At 45.0% G+C, this 18,177-nt stretch overlaps 1 protein-coding gene across 6 annotated transcripts in view; it reads right to left on the bottom strand.

Annotated features, from left to right (window-relative positions):
- LOC144495654 (uncharacterized) overlaps positions 1–4,377 on the bottom strand; it is a 361,405-nt gene extending 357,028 nt beyond the window's left edge. For 4 of the 6 annotated variants that reach the window (XM_078215916.1, XM_078215918.1, XM_078215917.1 and 1 more), the window contains exon 1: positions 3,717–3,951. The gene's annotated coding sequence lies outside the window, so the exon portion shown is untranslated. Of the gene's footprint in view, positions 1–3,716; positions 3,952–4,196 lie in introns of those variants that run through there. The other 2 variants (XM_078215920.1, XM_078215921.1) reach the window with 2 other exon arrangements.
- Positions 4,378–18,177: the final 13,800 nt, after the last annotated feature.

Raw genomic sequence — 18,177 nt, 5'->3', positions numbered from 1 at the left:
GGTAATGCCAGTGCCCTGTACAGATGTACCAAGACTTTTACACTCCATCCCCCTGGCAAAAAAGGCCAACACTATCTGTTCTTCCAATTACTTTCTTTACATATATGCAAACTCTTTGCAATTCATATACGAGGACATCCAGATTTCTCTGTACTACAAATTTCTGCAGTCTCTCTCCATTTAAATAATATTCTGATTTCCTATTCTTCCTGCCAAAGTAGACAACCTCATCTTTCCACATTATACTCCATTTGCCAAATCTTTGCCACTCACAACCTATCAATATCCCTTTGCAGGCTCTGCATCCTCCTCAACTTATTTTCCTACCTGTTTGTGTATCTGGCTACAATTCAGTCAATCCCTTCATTCAAGTCATTAATATAGATCATAAATAGTTGAGACCCCAACACTGATCACCGTCGCATCCCACTAGTTACAGTTTGCCAACCTAAAAACCACCTATTCATCCTGACTTTGTTTCCTGTTAGATAGCCAATCCTCTATCCCCATACTAGTATCATCCCAACACCACAAGGTCTTATCGTGGACATTAAACTTATCAAATACCATTTAAAGATCCAAATACATTACATCCACTGGTTCACCTTTATTCATCCTGCTTGTTACCCCTCAAAAGAACTTTAGTAAATTTGAAATTTGTCAATATAATTTCCCTTTCACAAAACCATGTTGACGCTGCCTGATTGTACCATGAATTTCTAAATGTCCTGCTGCTACCTCCTTAATAATGATTCTAGCATTTTCTCAATGATAGATGATCTTGCTGTTTCCAACTTTCTGGCTCTCTCCTTTCTTGATTAGAGGTTTTACATTTGCACCTTTTTAGTATGCTAGGACCTTTCCAGAATCCAGGGAATTTTAAAAGATTACAACCAATGCATCAACTACCGCTGTAGCCATTTCCTTAAGGTCCTACGATGCAGGCCATCAGTTCTAAGGGACTTCAGCCTTTAGTCCCATAAATCAGAGACAGTGAGAGCTGGGTGTTATCAAGCACATCCGGCATATTTCTGGATGGTGTCACCTAGGGACAATATTTCAACAAGAAATAGAAGGGGACCAAGGAAAAAATCCTAGAGGGACCAGAAACATTGGTGCAACAACTGGATGGGAAGCTATTGTAGGCCGACTATCTAGTTACAACTGGATAGAGGGGAATAAAACCCACCTTGGCTCAAAAGTTAAGTTAAACTAGCATCCACCACTTTTAGTGAAAGAGCTTCCCATGCTTCTACCATCTTATGGGAAGAACTGTGTCCAAACATTTCCAGAATGGCTTGGTTCAAATTTTAAGGTTGTGGTGTCTTGTGCTAGATTCAGTGGACAGAAAATGTTCCTACTTATCCCCAATGATTCCTTTCAAAACTTTAAACACCTCAAAAATCAATCCTTAAAACTTTTGTATTCCCTGGAAAAGAGATTATGTAATTTCAAGCTTGGATCCCTGATGACAGTCTGGTGAATCTGAGCAACTTGCCAAAGCGAATATATTCTAAGGTGTGGTGTTCGCAACTGTCCAGTACTCCAGATGTGGTCCAAACAGGACATCTTCTAAACCTCTGGATATAAAGGTTAACATTCATTTGCATTTTTGAACATTTTTGTACCTGACAAAAGTGATCGAAGAAACAGACGCAAAATAGATGACCTCACATTTACCTGAATTTAAATTCATTCACTAGTTTTGTCCACTCAATCTGTTAATATTTCTTGTAATTTCACACTTCCATCACACTATTTCCTTTATATTTCACCCATCTCATCTGCAAACTTGAATATTTGGTTCTCTATGTTAGCAAAGTAATTAATAAATATAATTAGAAGTATTTTGAGGCCTCAGGAAGGAGATGATTAAATTGGTTCCTACTTTCGATGGTTACTGGTAACTTCTGCTCAAACGTGCACCTGCGTACAGTAGGCAAAGAGAAGTGGAGGCTCAGAGGTAACTCATATTAGTAGTAGCTACTTGGACAGACACTGATGCCTGTAGAACTATATTCCAACCTACAGAAGTAGACAGGATGGAGGTGAGGACGATGCTCAATTATGTAGGTCTGTCTCTCCAATGCAGGCCTTTTTTTAAAAATCTAGAGTGATTAAAATCCGGAACTTCCTACCATAAGGACTAGTTGCAGCAAATAGCACAGACACATTTAAGAGGAAGCTAGAGGAGTATGCTAGGGTGAAAGAAATCGAAGGCTATAATAATTGGTTAGTTAGAGGTGCCTCATATGATGCATAGATCAGCTGGGCCAAATGGCCAGTTGCTGTGCTGTAAGTTCTTGCAAAATGAACTGTAGCTGAGAAGCAAAGTCAGTCCTCCAGTTTATGCAGCTGAAAAGCAAAACGTCTACAGAGCAATGGAGCTGAAGAGTACCATTTTAAATTACATGAGACATACTTTTAGGAGTTACTACCAGCAGCATCCCCCACCTTTTCTTTTACATGCTCACCAGTCCCATGAGCATCTTGTTCCAAAATACCGGTTACAAGTCCATCATAAATTATGTATCAGCTGCTTACAATCTTAAGCCCACCTTAACCTCCACACAATTTCTTATTAATTTAGCCCATGCTTTCTCCTTCCCTACCTCATGTAGGCTGAAGGCCTACATTACTGATCTGCAAAATGTCACTTTGAAACTGATCACTAAGAAACACACAAGCTGTTCATATAAATGCGAACATACGCACACACGTGAAATATTCAACTGCTGTTAAGATCAGAAAATGTTTCAAACATGGAACAACAGCAATAACTAAATAATAGTTCCAATCTTACCACATGCTGCAAGTACCTTGAACCCATCCTCAGTATCAAGATTGTATGGCAGACACAATAAACTCAACACTTATGTCACAGTGTATGGGTTTTCCCAATTGTCAACTAGGCTAGTAGGATGTCAAGCAAAGTGAGGTGATTCCTTTACAAAGCAAAACAAACTCTGAATCAGGAGGTAAATTAATGCTCATCCAGTCACCACCTATGTCAGTTCCCACCTGCATCCTGAGCAGAACCAGGGAAACAATTCCACCCATCCTGCAAACTGAATACAGACAGGAGACCAATTTCAAAACAGCCATGGAAATATACTATTTATGTATTCACTGTATAAAGTCAAACCTTGATGAGAGGAGAAAAAAAAACTGAGACACACATACAACCTACACAAACAAGATGAAACAATGGCTGGTCAGTTTAACCTCTGCTTATTCATCACCTCCCAACAGCAGTAGGAAGCTTATCTTAAATTATTTTCACTTCCATCCCTTTTCCAAAAAATTAGAGTGGATCATTCAACCATCTTTTCCATTCTCACGACGTTTAACTTAATCCATTGAACTGGTACACTTGATTAGACAGTCTACACTGACTAGCCTCGCCCCATGCGTCGTGTTGCCACACCCATTCTAACTGGATTCTCACAACTCCAAAGTCACAACAAAGAATAAAACAAATGAAGGCGACAGAAATACTTATACCAGCAATACAAAAGTCACCCAATTACAAAATATTTACAATTTAGAAAAACCTGCATTGCAGCAGACACAAGTTAATTTAAATACATATGGCTAAAAAAAACAATTACACATTTTGACAGGTTCACTCAATCACAACAAAACGCAGCCCCAAGCAATTCATTTAGAAGAAACCGAAGAGCAAATTATTTTAACTTTTTTTTTCCTTCTTTTACCTGTAACTTGGTATAAGTTGCTGTGTATTTTTTTTTAGTGCTGCAGTGTAAAGGGTCTGTGTACTGTGGATGAGTTCTCAGTCACACAGGGGGAAGGGTTGAGTGAGGAGCAGAGACAAGTCAATGCTGCTAAGTTAATCAGCCCGCTGGAAGGAGGCGGGGGGGGGTGCCGTTACAACCAAACCTGATCAACCGTCGTGGTGGGTGGGCGGGCGGACGCTGCCCCCGCCCCCTCAGCGCTTGACCGACAGGTGGGTCAGCCAATCGGCGCATTGGAATGCCCCACGCGGGAACCGCCCTACCCAATCGACGTCAAGACGTCCGACTTCCGCTAACAAGTTGCGTTGAGAAAAGGGCACCGCCCCGAATAACTGATGATCCCCTCCCCCACCACCACCCCCACCAACCACCTCCCTTTAAAAAGAGGCGAAATTTGAATATATATTTTAACGTTCATTTATCGTAAGAAATTCGACTTACGTTTTTGCCGACTAGAAATCTTGCTACGGTAATGTTTTTTTTTAAAAATGATTTTTGGTTTCTCTTTCCCCCCCCTTCCCACTTCCCAACTTTATTTCAATGCCTCTCTCTCTCTCGCCGTTTTCAAGCTCGGGAATTCAATCTGTGCGACCGCTAAAGGTCCTCCTTCTCAACCTAGTGTGATGATGACGCAGCGTTTGATTGGCAGCACCGCTGACCCAATTGCTGGCTGCGTCAGGGCTTGGTGACGCCGGATTGTGATGCGGCTCGGGCCAATTGCGTCGAGGGGTTTGTGCTGAGGGGGGGCGGGGCCTGCTGCGGCGGCAGCAAGTTAGGCTGAGCAAGCAAAGGGGAGTGAGGGTGCCAATGCAGAGCGATGATGGTCAGCCCACCCTCAATCAGGCAGCCTCCATCCTGATTACCTGGTCTTAACATTCCTACTGTTATCACACCGATCCTTTAATCTAGGGGACATATTTTCAACAATCACAATGTCCTTTCTTGCAAACCTACTGTGCATCTCGCATTTTGACTCAAATCGTGTGCTTACTCCTGATTCCATTATCCCTGATTCCATTATCCCTACTTCCCCCCCCCCCCCCCCGTTCAGACTGTGTGGAGTTTGCACATTCTCCCTGTGTCTGTGTGGGTTTCCTCCGGGTGCTCCGGTTTCCTCCCACAGTCCAAAGATGTGCGGGTTAGGTTGATTGGCCAGGTTAAAAATTGCCCCTTTAGAATCCTGAGATGCGTAGGTTAGAGGGATTAGCGTGTAAATATGTGGGGGTAGGGCCTGGGTGGGATTGAGGTCGGTGCAGACTCGATGGGCCGAATGGCCTCCTTCTGCACTGTAGGGTTTCTATGATTTAATACAGTGGTTCACTGGTGCGGCGAGAGAGGATGGCAAGTGTGGCGGAAAGATTCAAGGACAATCAAAGAAACATTTAAACATGGATTAGATAATTTTCCACCAAGTGATTGTTTTATACTTTCTGGATGTCCCATGATCATATTATAAAGTAGTTGTGTTCTATGTTATGAATCAAGCACTGCTTGATTGGGGCGGCACGGTAGCACAGTGGTTAGCACTGCTGCTTCACAGCTCCAGGGACCTGGGTTCGATTCCCGGCTCGAATCACTGTCTGTGTGGAGTTTGCACATTGTGTCTGTGTGGGGGTGCTCCAGTTTCCTCCCACAGTCCAAAGATGTGCGGGTTAGGTTAATTGGCCATGCTAAATTGCCCCTTAGTGTCCCGGGATGTGTAGGTTAGAGGGATTAGCGGGTAAATATATGGGGAGAGGGCCTGGGTGGGATTGTGGTCGGTGCAGACTCGAATGGCCTCTTTCTGCACTGTAGGGATTCTATGCTAGGAGTTGTTTTTTTTTGTTTTTGAATGTATTTCTTATCAATAAAAAATTCGGTGTGGCGCAAGCAAATTTTTATTCCGAAAGTGCGGCCCAGTGAAAAAAGTTTGGGAACGACTGCTTTAATACAACCCTAAGGGATCCGCCATATGTGGTGGAAATCAAAAGAATAATAAAGATGCAGTTTATAATGTGGCAGCCCAGGGAGGTTGGGCGAGGTCATAGGTTAAAAGTACTAAAAGGAAGGTTTTGATCACTTGGCAAAAATTTCAGTTCTGTTCATGGTCTCTGGATCATGTATTCTTATCCCCACTAGAGACTTCAGCATGCGATCTAGGGTAAGTAAGCATGGTGGGGGGATATGGAGATTAAAGTGACCAGGCCACTTCAAATTTTCACAGCTGACGGACAGGAATTTATTTTTATTAATTCACGAGGCATGTTGACCAGCATTTATTGACCATTCCTAGTTGCCCTTGACTTTGTAGTGATTGATACAACTTTACGCTTGCTAGGCCATTTCAGAGGATAGTTGAGAGTCAACCACATTGCTGTGGGACTCTCGTTGTCACATGTAGGCCAGACCAAGTAAGGATAGCAGATGGCAGATTTCCTTCCCTAAAAGGACATTAGCGAATCAGATGGGTTTTTTAGGACAATTGACAATGGTTTCATGTGGAATGAAGAAGGGGATCACAGAGCTGCCTGAAATAACCATGCCGGGGTGATGCCCCGGTCTGCCAGGGCTAGAAGGAGCAGTCCAGCATGAGACCCCCATCCTGGGAGAGAGTGGCAAGGTCAACCCCTATTCCCAGACTGGGCCCACCCAACCTCCCAGACCCCCCCTCTGCAGCAGAGGGGCAAATGGTCACTGGACCTACCTCCTTGACACCCAGGGGGCCCAAGGTGCCAGATCAGAGTTTCAGAACCAGGCAACAGTGCACCATTGGCACTGCCAAGGCATGTGGCCTGAAGGTGGGCCTGAGTGGGGGTCTGATGGAGGGAGGCTGATTGGGGGTGAGCAGAGCTGAGGGGCGGGAAGACATGCCTGCAGGGTGTGGGGTGGTTGTCCCATTATTTGAGTGGTTGGGGGAAGGATAGCCTTCTTCGCTGAAGGGTTGGTGGTACTCCCCAGGATCCTTGGAGTCCAGCTGGTCATTACCATCACCAAAGCCTACCTGGTGCATTTTCAACTGGAGCGGTGGGAGAATGACAGGAGAGTTCAGCGAATGTGTTGTCAATCCTGCCAATTGTATTACAAAGCAGGTTTTCATAATTATCGTATTGTCACCCTCTATGGGTGGGAACCCAATTGGGGCTGGTGGGGTGGGTCGGGGGAGTCCCAACGGCCTTCACGCCCAGCAAGAATCCCAATTTCTGGTCGATGTCCCAGTCAGCGGGGCATCAGGATGATGAGGGTGGTGAATTCTCCCAAAGATGTCTGCAAAAATCTCAGAAGACAATGATTTCAGGGAAATTAGAAAGACCCACTTCTCGTGACCGACTAACAAGGCATTAAGGCAATCTCCTGAGGTATTCAAATGTTGGAGATGAATTATTAAGCATAATAACTTGGACAAAGGGATCCTGGTCAAGAGAACTTTCCAGAAATGATCCAATCAAGTTACCTTTGGAATATACTGGAAGTGGCCTTATTTGTCTCTCCTGGTCAGCTGGGGCGTAAAGGTCACATGATAAGCTAACTCTTTGTATGTTTCTCTACAGAATTGAGAATAAGCAGCTGAAATGCTGAGACAAAAGACCTGAATAGAATCCCTCCTTCTTTCCTCTCTCTCCAACCTCACTTTCAAGCTTCAAACCCTGTTTGCTGACCAGGGACAACCTACTGCAGACTGAGATTTCTCAAAATAATTTAACCCTGCACTACTGTCTGCAGAATAACAATGAGTCAGATCTTTAATAGGAAACATCGGGACCACCAAAGGACAATCAGTTGTGAGACTACTGAATCCAGTCCGAAATCAACTATGTCACCAAACTACAGACTGTATATTCCTTTTACATTTTATGGACTCTAACTTGACTAACATATCCTTCCCCACTCTGCAGTCTATATTTGTATGTGTGTGCAAAGGTCAGTGTGTATTTTCTTATTTTACTAGATCAGTTGAAGTATAATAAAGCTAATCTCTTTCGTGATCACAGTGTGTAAACTGTTAGTATTCACCGATTTGGCTAGTATATCTTTTCAAAACAAATAAAACCTGTTGCAGTCAAATGAGGAGAGGGAACAGATGGCAGCCATTCGATTTTTTTTTTTCATGGCTTGATCGTATCGTTATTCAAAAAAGGATGTTATCTATCACTTTTTAAGGAAGCATTCCACAAAGCACCATGTAACATGCTGGTTAACCAAATTGTGACTTGCAGAATAGGTGGCAGCCATGTGTGCCATCTATAATATGCACAACAGGAGCTTGCCATGGTTCCTTGGGCAGCACCTTCCAAAACCATGACCACTACCATCTAGAAGGACAAGAGCATCAGATACCTGGAAACGCCACCTGGGAGTTTCCTTCCAAACCACCCACCAGCCTGACTTGGAACCATGTCGCCATGCCTTCATATCACTGGATCAAATTCCTAAAACCCCCTTCCTAACAGCACCCTGGGTGCACCTACATCCCAGGGACTGCAGCGATTCACGGAGGTGGCTCACCATCGAGAGGGAGACGGCCACCCGAGGCAGGACATGGCCGTCATTCGCCCAGAGGAGGGAGCGGAGACCCCGGCAATTCCACACGAGTGTCCTTTCAACAAATGTCTGACACCGTGTGCTGCTGCCGGCTCCAGTTCCGAAAGGAGACAGTGCAACACCTGTGCTATTTGTTGCAGGACCTGACACCTTGGGACAGGAGTGGGGGACACCCAGTCCCAGTAGCTGTGAAATTGACAGCAACTTTAAGCCACTGGGCCCTTCCAGACCCCCAGTGGAGATGTATGTGGCACTTCACAGTCAGCCGTCCACAACTGTGTGAAGGAGGTCACGTATGCCTGGGCTGGCCAGTACCTTAAATTTGATCTGGATCAGACCCAGCAGGAAGCCCGGGCTGCAGGATTCACGGCTGTAGCGGGGATGCCAAATGTCCAGGGGGCTAAAGACTGCACCCACGTTGCCCTCAAGGCCCTGCTTCAGAATTCCCGACGATTCATGAATAGAAAGAGCTTCCATTTCCTAAATGTGCAATTGGTGTGTAACCATAAGATGCATATCATGCATGTCTGCGCCAGACAAGCCAGCAGCATGTATGACAACTTCATAGTGAGGAGTTTGGCTATCCTGCAGGTGTTTGAGGAGTACCCAGGGTGAGGGGTGGTTCGTGGGGGCATGGGCTACCCGCTTCGGACTTGGCTGATGACGGTTGTGCGGAGGCCTGAGACCGATGTGGAGACCCAGCATAATGAGGCCCAGGTTGCCACCCATTCAATAGTGGAGAGATGCATAGGGCTTCTCAAAATGCGGATCAGGTGCCGAGATCACTCTGATGGGACCCTACAATATAGCCATCTGATTTTTTCCCTCATTGTGGTGATGTGCTGTGCCCTTCACAACATGGCACAGAAGCAAGGAGACCTTTTGGAGGAGGAGGAGGCCGACCAGCCAGGCGTCGCTGGGGAGGAGGCCACCCAGCAGGAGGAGGAAGAGGAGGATGACAACACCGAGCAACACCACCCAGGCGCTGGAGGGCTGGCAGCAAAGATCAGGCATGTGAGGGAGGCCCTGTTCACCAGACACTTTGCTCACTAGGGACCTGTGTTGCTGCACATGGGTTCTATCCTCCTCCCCACCCCCCCCCCCCCCCCCCCCACCCCCCAAAGTCCTTCTATCTCTTGCAACATTGTAACACCAGAGTTGTGGGCCTGAGTGTCAGCAAGTTTCTGTGGCAGGCAGAAGGACGATGATGACTCGTTAAGCACCATTGTGATGATGCCCTGGTGCAAAGTAGTCTGACTTCTACCTGAGCTCCACATGCACGCTGGCAGCTGGGCCCACAGCTGTGTAGTGGGTAAGGGATCAGTAAATCCTGATACAGGGGCCCTGGGGCGGGTAGGGTGGGGAAGGGGAGGGAATCTCTCGTGGGTTCTGGGGAACCAATGCCTTCATTTTCTCAGTGACAGTGTTGAGGGGCCTCCGCCACTGACATCAACATGAAGGATCCTTCCGGCAACCGTCACGGGAAGAGGATTCCTGTTAGAGAATAATCTGAAATTAGTCATGCGGGTGGTGAAAAAACATTAATTGCTGACAATAAAAGTGTCTAAATGATAAGTGCTAACATAAAAACATGGGAACAGGAATTGTTAAAGTGCTTAAATAGCTATCTAACTAGTACTGCCCTTCACTTGTACCATCTTAGTGCAACTATAACTTCTTAACCATACATGGCCTATCATTACATCTTGGTGTCTCCCCAGAATGTACATCAGAGGCGGAGGGGGCCAACTTCCTACCACGCCCCGTGGCCTGTGATGCCCTTGGCAGGTGTCCTCTGGAGGGTCAGGATCTTGAGGGCCCAGGCTGGCTTCCAGGTATCTGGGATGTACCCATGACACCCTCTTCATCCTGCTGCCCCTGAGATGCCCCGGGGTCAGGAAAGGAGGAGTCAGAAGGTGTAGCCACAGTCTCTTGGCTGGTAGGCCCCCAGCATAGGCTCGAGTCCTTCCTCCTCCCTCAGGATTCCTGTGGGCCCCTGGGTCACTCCATGGGATGACGGTGCTTCTGAGCTCCAGAAGCTCCGGCGCCACCTGGCCCTGCCAGTTTTGCAGGACCATTTGGGGTCTACCCATGGTCGTCGAGCCCTCTACGATGACTACCCGAGTTGGGGGCCAGCTCTCAATGGTGGCAGCAAGTGCCCTCTGAGACTAGGCCACAATCTGCAGCCCTTCAATCGTGGCCTCTGCAACTGGGCCACGTTCTCAAGGGCTGCTGTTGTAGCCTGCTGTGTCTCAGCATTGTCCTGCTGGGTTTGTGTAAATTCTCGAGCCTCTCAGCCATGGGCCGCAGAATTTTGAGGGGCCTGTTGAGTCCCTCAGCTGTGGCCTGTTGTGACTCAGCTGCTGTCCTCTGGGACTCCGCTGTGGCCTGCTGTGACTCGGCCATTTCTTGGAGCCTGCCACTCATGGTGAGGATTCCCTGCCCCAGGCTTTCCACTGTGGACATTATAGCCGGTCCATCTGAAAGCTTTGGGACTCCTTCCAACAGCCTCGCAGTTGGTTCAGTGTGGCTGTCAGCCCCTCCTGCATTCCCTGGCTCTGTTTCTGCATCTCCAGCAGCTGAGGGAGAAGTGATCTCAAAGGCCTACCATGTAGCCTGGGGCCAGCTGAGTCCTCACCTCCGGCAGGCCCCCACATGCCAAAAGCCTCGGATGTTCCCTCCTCCACCCGATGTACATCATCAGATGTGTTGTGCTCACCAGAGAGTGACCCAGAAGCCTCACCACTAACTGGACCCACCAATGTGAGAGTCTCTGGGATGGTGAGTTGTGAGGTGGAAGCTGACGTCAAAAAGGTGCCACCCTCAGAGGTTCCCTCATCCGCTTCCTCTGAGGAGTCATCAGAAGTGTCAGGGGCAGGATGGGTGGGAGCAGCAGTGGGGGCCGCGATGCCAGATGACCCCAGGGCGCCCGGGTCTCTTCCTGCAACACAGGACACAAGGTTAAGTGCAAGGGAGGGAGAGAAATGTGGGATGCAAGAAACTTGCTTGACATTTCTCCATTGAACATAGAGCAAAGAACTAAACATACATAATAGGACCAGGCCCTTCAGCCCCTCCAAGTCTTCACCAACCAAGCTGCCCATCGGGATTAAAACCCCCTACCCTTCTGGGGACCATATCCCTCTATTCCCATCCCATTCATGTATTTGTCAAGATGCCCCTTAAAAGTCACAATTGAAAAAGGAGCAAAAGTGTGGACATATTCCTCTGTCTGCTAAAGACAGGGCCCTCTGTGTGAGTATATCACAGTTAGCTGTTCCATGCTACATTCTCTATGGAAACACCTCCACCAATCAGAGTCCCCTTGCCAACCAATCATCACTGTCTGCTCAAATAGTATAAATTGTTCCTCTGCTTCTGTTGATAGTTTCTTGTGAGACATCCTGATGAATACAAAATGAGAAGATTTGACAGTATGCCTCTTTTTTCAGCAACACTCTAGCTCTGTACTACCAAATGACCGTATAAATTGTTCTTCTTGAGCTACAATTGACAAATGGTTGACTCCCGGATTTCAACATATCAAAATAAATCTTGATCAACTCGAGTATCCTTAGAAGATTGCTTAAAAATAGTCTCCTCAACAACAGACAATCTTTCGTATGTAAATTCAATTTATAATTAAGCAGATGAAACACAAGTTTTAGGACCAATATAGTGATATCCTTCAGTCACTGAATGTTCAAATTTGAAATGAACTTCTAAGCTATTGGAGGCAAAATCCTGTAATCCTAAAATAAATAGTTGAATACTGTGATTGGGGGTTTGTAAAGATTTAGATGGACAAGGATTTAAGGATCTCTCTCATCTCTGTCCAGCTTGTGAATTAAATAATAGACTGATCCATGGGCAGCACGGTGGCACAGCGGTTAGCACTGCTGCCTCACAGCGCTAGGGACCCGGATTCAATTCCGGCCTCGGGTCACTGTCTGTGTGGAGTTTGCACATTCTCCCCGTGTCTGCGTGCGTTTCTCCGGGTGCTCCAGTTTCCTCCCACAGTCCAAAGATGTGCAAGTTAGGTGGAATGGCCATACTAAATTGCCCTTTAGTGTCAGGGGATTAACGGTAAATATGTGGGGTTACAGGAATAGGGCCTGAGTGGGATTGTGGTCAGTGACAACTCAATGGGCCGAATGGCCGCCTTCTGCACTGTAGGGATTCTGTGATTCTATGATCACTTTATACAAGATGAATGAGTTCAGGGATATAATGGCAAATCACATGTGTAAATCAACCAGTTGACTGGTTTTATATCATCACATGGGTTTTATTCTCAGGAAATCTCTGATGGCGAAACAAATGAATGTTTATTGATTTGGATTGAAAATAGTGAAGGCAGGGAAGACAAATCATTTGATCCTAAAAAAAAGCATGTTCTCTAAAGCGCAATATGCACTTTGTAACAATTTCACTTCTGATCTCTGTCCTGTAGCTGCAGCTGGAACATGTTTATGGTGTATGTTTGTATAAGGAGAACACAATCAGGCTCATGTGATGCCGATCAGATTCATCCACTGACATTGTGCAGGTTTTTACATGAATAAAGGCCTTTTCGGCAAAGTACTGTAGAGTTGTCAGTGTAATAATGGAGCTATATCACAACATGAGTCATTGTGTTGGAGTGTGGGAAGAAATTGGAAAATATAGTAGCCTAAAACATTACATTCCATCAAAGGAATGAATGAAAAGATAAATCAAAACAGGTTAGATACTGAAATGCTGCCAATTTGTTACATTTTGCTTCATAATTTTTAATGAATCACTTGTTTTAAGTTTTAACTCTGGTCCAGAATTACAGAAGAAATTGTACAGTATCATTTTTTTGGATGAATTATTCAGCAGCTTCTGTTCCTGGAACAGCAGAAAACCAAATGTTCCACAGGCCACTTGAGAGAGCTGCATATTGTACAGACCTGTCATTATGGGATCTTGCTGTACACAATAAATAATAATTACATTAGTTCACATTGCATCAATCACTGCATTTCAAACTAATTAAATTGTACATGCTGTAATTTATAGGTCCACTTGGCTAGATGGCTAGAATGGAATGCAGAATGATGCCAACAGTTTGGGTTCAATCCCCATAGCAGGTGAGGACATGGTGTCTGCCTCCTTGCCTTATCCCATAGTGATATCATGGTCTAAGCCATGACCATGCTTAACAACTTTTGGACAATAAGGGTGCAACATGAGGCCCTTCTGCCAATCGTGCCTGCGCCAGCCTTCAATCATCTATCTATTCTAATCCCGCTTTCCAGCACTTGGTCTGTAATCTTGTATGATATGGCATTTCAAGTGCTCATCGTTCATCTAAATGCTTCTTAAATGTTGCAAGGGTTCCTGCCTTGACTACCCTTTCAGGCAAAGTTCCAGATTCCCACCACCCTCCTGGGTGACAAAGGTTTTCCTCAAATCTCCTCCAAATCTCCTGCCCATTAAATCTATGCCCTCTGGTTATTGACCCATGTACTAAGGGGAAAAGTTTCTTCCTATCTACACAATCTATGACATTCGTAATTTTGTACACCTCAGTCAGGTCCCCTCTCAGCTTTCTCTGCTCTAAGGAGAACACCAGCCTAACCAGCCTCTCTTCATTGCTGAAACACTCCAGCCCAGGCAATATCCTGGTTAAACTCCTCTGCACCCTTTCTAGTGCAACCACACCCTTCCTATAGTGTGGGGACCAGAACTGAACACAATACTTTAACTATGGCCTAACAAGTGTTTTATGCAGCTCCATCATAACCTCCCTGTTCTTACATCCTGCGCTTCAGCTAATAAAGGGAAGTAACTCCATACTCCTTTTAAACCACCTTATCTAACTGGCCGCTGCCTTCAGGGACCCATGGACATGCACTTCAAGGTCCCTCTGGGCCTTTGTACTTTCTAGTGCTCTACCATTCGTTGTGTATTCCCTTCTCTTGTTAGTCCTCCCAAAATGCATTCCCTCATTCTTTTCAGGGTTAAATTCCATTTGCCACTGTGGTGAACCATCGTTGGTTCCCACTAGGTAGTACTGAGCCAGGGTCTGGCCAGTACTACGAGTATGTATATATGTTGCTGTTGGGGTTAGGGATGGGTTGTTCTACTTGTTGCTGCGACACCTGTATTATAGTTATTATGGTACATCCCAGTCGGGCTCCGCCTCCTGGGAGAGGTATAAAGGTCACTGCTCTGTCTGGGACCCCTCAGTCTGGGATCGTGTACTATACATGGTAGCTTCGTTGTAATAGTAAATAAAAGCCTTTATTTCCTTGAGCATCTCAAGCCTCGTGTGTGATAACGCGCATCAGCCACTGTTCTGCCCATCTGACCAGACCATCTACATTGCTCTGTAATCTAAGGCTTTCCTCCTCGTTATTTACCACACTATCAATTTTTGTCATCTGTGAACTTACTGATCACAATACCCCCCACATTCCTGTCTGGCTCTTTAATGAAGAGAAAGAGATGTGCTTTCTGATCTGATGAAGCAAAGAAAAGCTTTTTTGATTAATCTTGGGAAGAAAAACAATATGTTTATCACCTGACTTTTCTTTTCAGATTGTGTTCTTTTCTCATGCGAAACAGAAGGGCCAGGCCACCTCCAACACCTGCTCCGTTGGCTACTCTGTATACCTGAGTCACTCACCTGAAGAAAGAGCGACACTCCGAAAGCTTGTGCTACCAAATGAACCTGTTGGACTTTAACCTGGTGTTGTGAGACTTCTTACTGTACCTAAGTCCACACAGTGGATGCAAGCCAGCTATTTACCATGGAGATTATCACAGCTGTATTCAATCAACATTGGCATCATGTGGGTTTTCTGGCAGGATTCACCAAATAGTGAGCAAAATTCGAATACAGGCTAATGTTTCCTTTCCTCTCTGTTCATGCCACACAGTTCATTTGTAACTTCTTGGTTGCTATGGGTCAGCTCAGCATGACTAACAATCAAACTGGACTAATTTCTGTTCTGTACCACTATAAACAGTGCACTGCCAAATAGGTTTCCAGTGAAGCGTTCAGTTTCATTTTTAAAATGAAAATTTGAAGGAAATAGCTGATTTGCTGTACCTGGCACACTCAACAACTTTGACATTGCTCACTACACTGTGTCAGTCCAATAATGGCACTTTACTTAATTTTAATTATATCAATTTAGAAAGAAACATCGTCCCACGAAATATTAAAGTTATTAAATATTAAAATTATTAAATATTAAAGTCATAAGCAGGATAAGATGTGTCAAAACAATTTTACACAAAAATAGTGTACAATATCAAAGACATATTATGCTAGTGCTAATTGTTTTTAAGCAATTTTTTCTAGGGTGGAGATGTATTCTGTAGTTCAGCTTCCTTTTCATTTTTTTTTTGATTTGGGTCCAACTTATTTACTTTGCATGGATCTCAAAATGGACCAGAAATTTCTGGAAGACTTTTAGTTTATAAGGTGATAGATCGCATAGCCTTAATATCTCCTGTAAGTTTCAGCAAATCCTGTCCAACCTATGGGATGACCTTCATCTAACCCAGAGATTGCAGAAAGGTAAATATTGCTGAGGGGTAAATTCACACAGTAAGTCAAAAAGTGTGAGGAAAAAATCAACAGAACACATGGGCTGAGTAAGAATGTTACAGAATGTACACAGCATAAGAAATAGAACATGCGAGGTAGATGTTTAAATTCAGCTTAAAATGTATGATGTGGTAGTAATTCTATAGATCTGGCTACAAGTTGGGTTGATCACTCCGAACTATAGGATCATTTAAAGGACAGGGAAATTAGGAAAAGAGGAAAAGTATCAATATCAGACACATGTATAGGAATTTAAAGAACAAATTTCAGTAAGGGTGACCAGACTATGGAATGATTGGACAGTTTTCCAATTTTGTTCTGACTCCTGATACCACACTCGGTCAAATGTTGCCTTGATGTCAAGAGTAGTCATTTTCATCTCTGCAATTCAGATCTTTTGGCCATGTTTGTGCTCCAGAACTTTTTGCGCCCCTAGCCAAGCTGTTCCTTTACAGCTACAACAATGGCATCTACCCAGCAATGTGGAATGTTGCCCAGGTACATCCTGTACACAAAAAGCAGGACAAATCCAATCAGACCAATCCACCCCATCAGTCTACTCTTGATCATCAGTGAAAGTGATGGAAGGGGTCATGAACATTGCAATCAAATGGCACTTGCTTAGCAAAAACCTGCTCAGTGATGCTCAGCTTGGGTTACACCAGGCCTTTCAGACCCTGACCGTATTACAGCCTTAGTTCAAACATGAACAAAAGAGCTGAACTCTAGATGTGAGGTGAGAGTTGATATCAAGGCCGCACTGAACTGATTCAAGGAGCCCTAGCAAAATGGAGTCAATGGGAATCCGGGGAGAGGGGGGGTGGGGGACGACGACACTCTACTGGTTAGAGTCACACCTGGTGTAAAGGAAGATGGTTGTGGTTGTTTGAGGTCATTCATCTCAGCACCAGGACATCACTGCTGGATGTTCCTCAGGGAGTGTCCTAGGCCCAACCATCTTCAGCTGCTCCATCAATGACCATCATAAGGTCAGAAGTGGGGATGTTTGCTGATGATTGCACAATGTTCAGCACCATTCACAACTCCTCAGATAGTGTACCAGTCCATGTCCAAATGCAACAAGACCTGGACAATATCCAGGTATTGGGTTGATAGGTAGGGAGGCAATGGGGTAGTGGTATTGTTGCTGGACTAGTAATCCAGAGACCCGAGATAATGCTCTGGGACCTGGGTTCAAATCCCACTGTGGCAGATAGTATATCTGAATTCAAAACAAATCTGGAATTAGAAGTTGAATGATGACCATGTATCAATTGTTGGAAAAATCCATCTGGTTCATTAATGCGCTTTAGGGAAGGAAATCTGTTGTCTTTACATGGTCTGGCCTACAGATGACAACAGATTGACAGTAATGTGGCTTACTTTTAATTGCCCTAAGAGATGGGCAGTAAATGTTGGCGAATTTACTAAACAAATAATTTTTAAAAAGTAACATTCATGCCACACAAGTGCCAGGCAATAGCCATCTGCAACAAAAGAGAATCTAACCATCGCCCCTTGATATTTGATAATTTTATCATCACTGAAACATCCACTATAGGTTACCATTGACCTGAAACTCAACTGGACTAACTATATATGGCTACAAGAGCAAGTCCAAGACTAGGAATCCTGTGGTGAGCAACTCAGTTCCTGACTCCTTAAATCCTGTCCACAACCCACAAGGCGCAAGTCAGGAGTGTGATGGAATACTCTCCATTGCCAGAATGAGTGCAGCTCCAACAACACTCAAGAAGATCAACACCATCCAGGACAAAGCAGCCCACATGATTGGCAGCCCTTCCCCATGCACCCTCTCCCTCCTCCACTGACACACTGTGACAGCAGTGTGCACCATCTACAAGATGCACTGCAGGAACTCATCAAGGCTCCTTAGACAGCTCCTTCCAAACCCATTGAGAAAGACAAAGGAGGCAGATACATGGTAACACCACCACCTGGAGTTCCCCTCCAAGTCACTTACAGTCCTGACTTTGAAATATATTGCCATTACTTCACTGTTGCTGGGTCAAAATCCTGGAACTTCCTCCCTAACAGCTCTGAGGGTGTACCTACACAACATGGAGTATAGCTGTTCAAGATGCCGCTCACCACCACCTTCTTAAGGGCAATTAAGGATGACTAATGAATGCTGGCCAAGCCAGTGAAGCCCACATTCCTTGAAAGATCTTTTTTCAAATCACTCAGCTATGAGGAGAGGTTGTTTAAGCTGGGGTTGTTCTTCTTTGAGCAGAGAAAGCTGAGGGGGGAACATCATTGAGGTATACAAAATTATGAGGGAACGTAGATAGAATGGAA

The sequence above is a fragment of the Mustelus asterias genome, chromosome 7 (assembly GCF_964213995.1).
Source record: "Mustelus asterias chromosome 7, sMusAst1.hap1.1, whole genome shotgun sequence".
Taxonomy (NCBI): domain Eukaryota; kingdom Metazoa; phylum Chordata; class Chondrichthyes; order Carcharhiniformes; family Triakidae; genus Mustelus; species Mustelus asterias.
The sequence above is the reverse complement of the archived record's forward strand: the minus strand, read 5'-3'. Positions and strand labels throughout refer to the sequence as shown.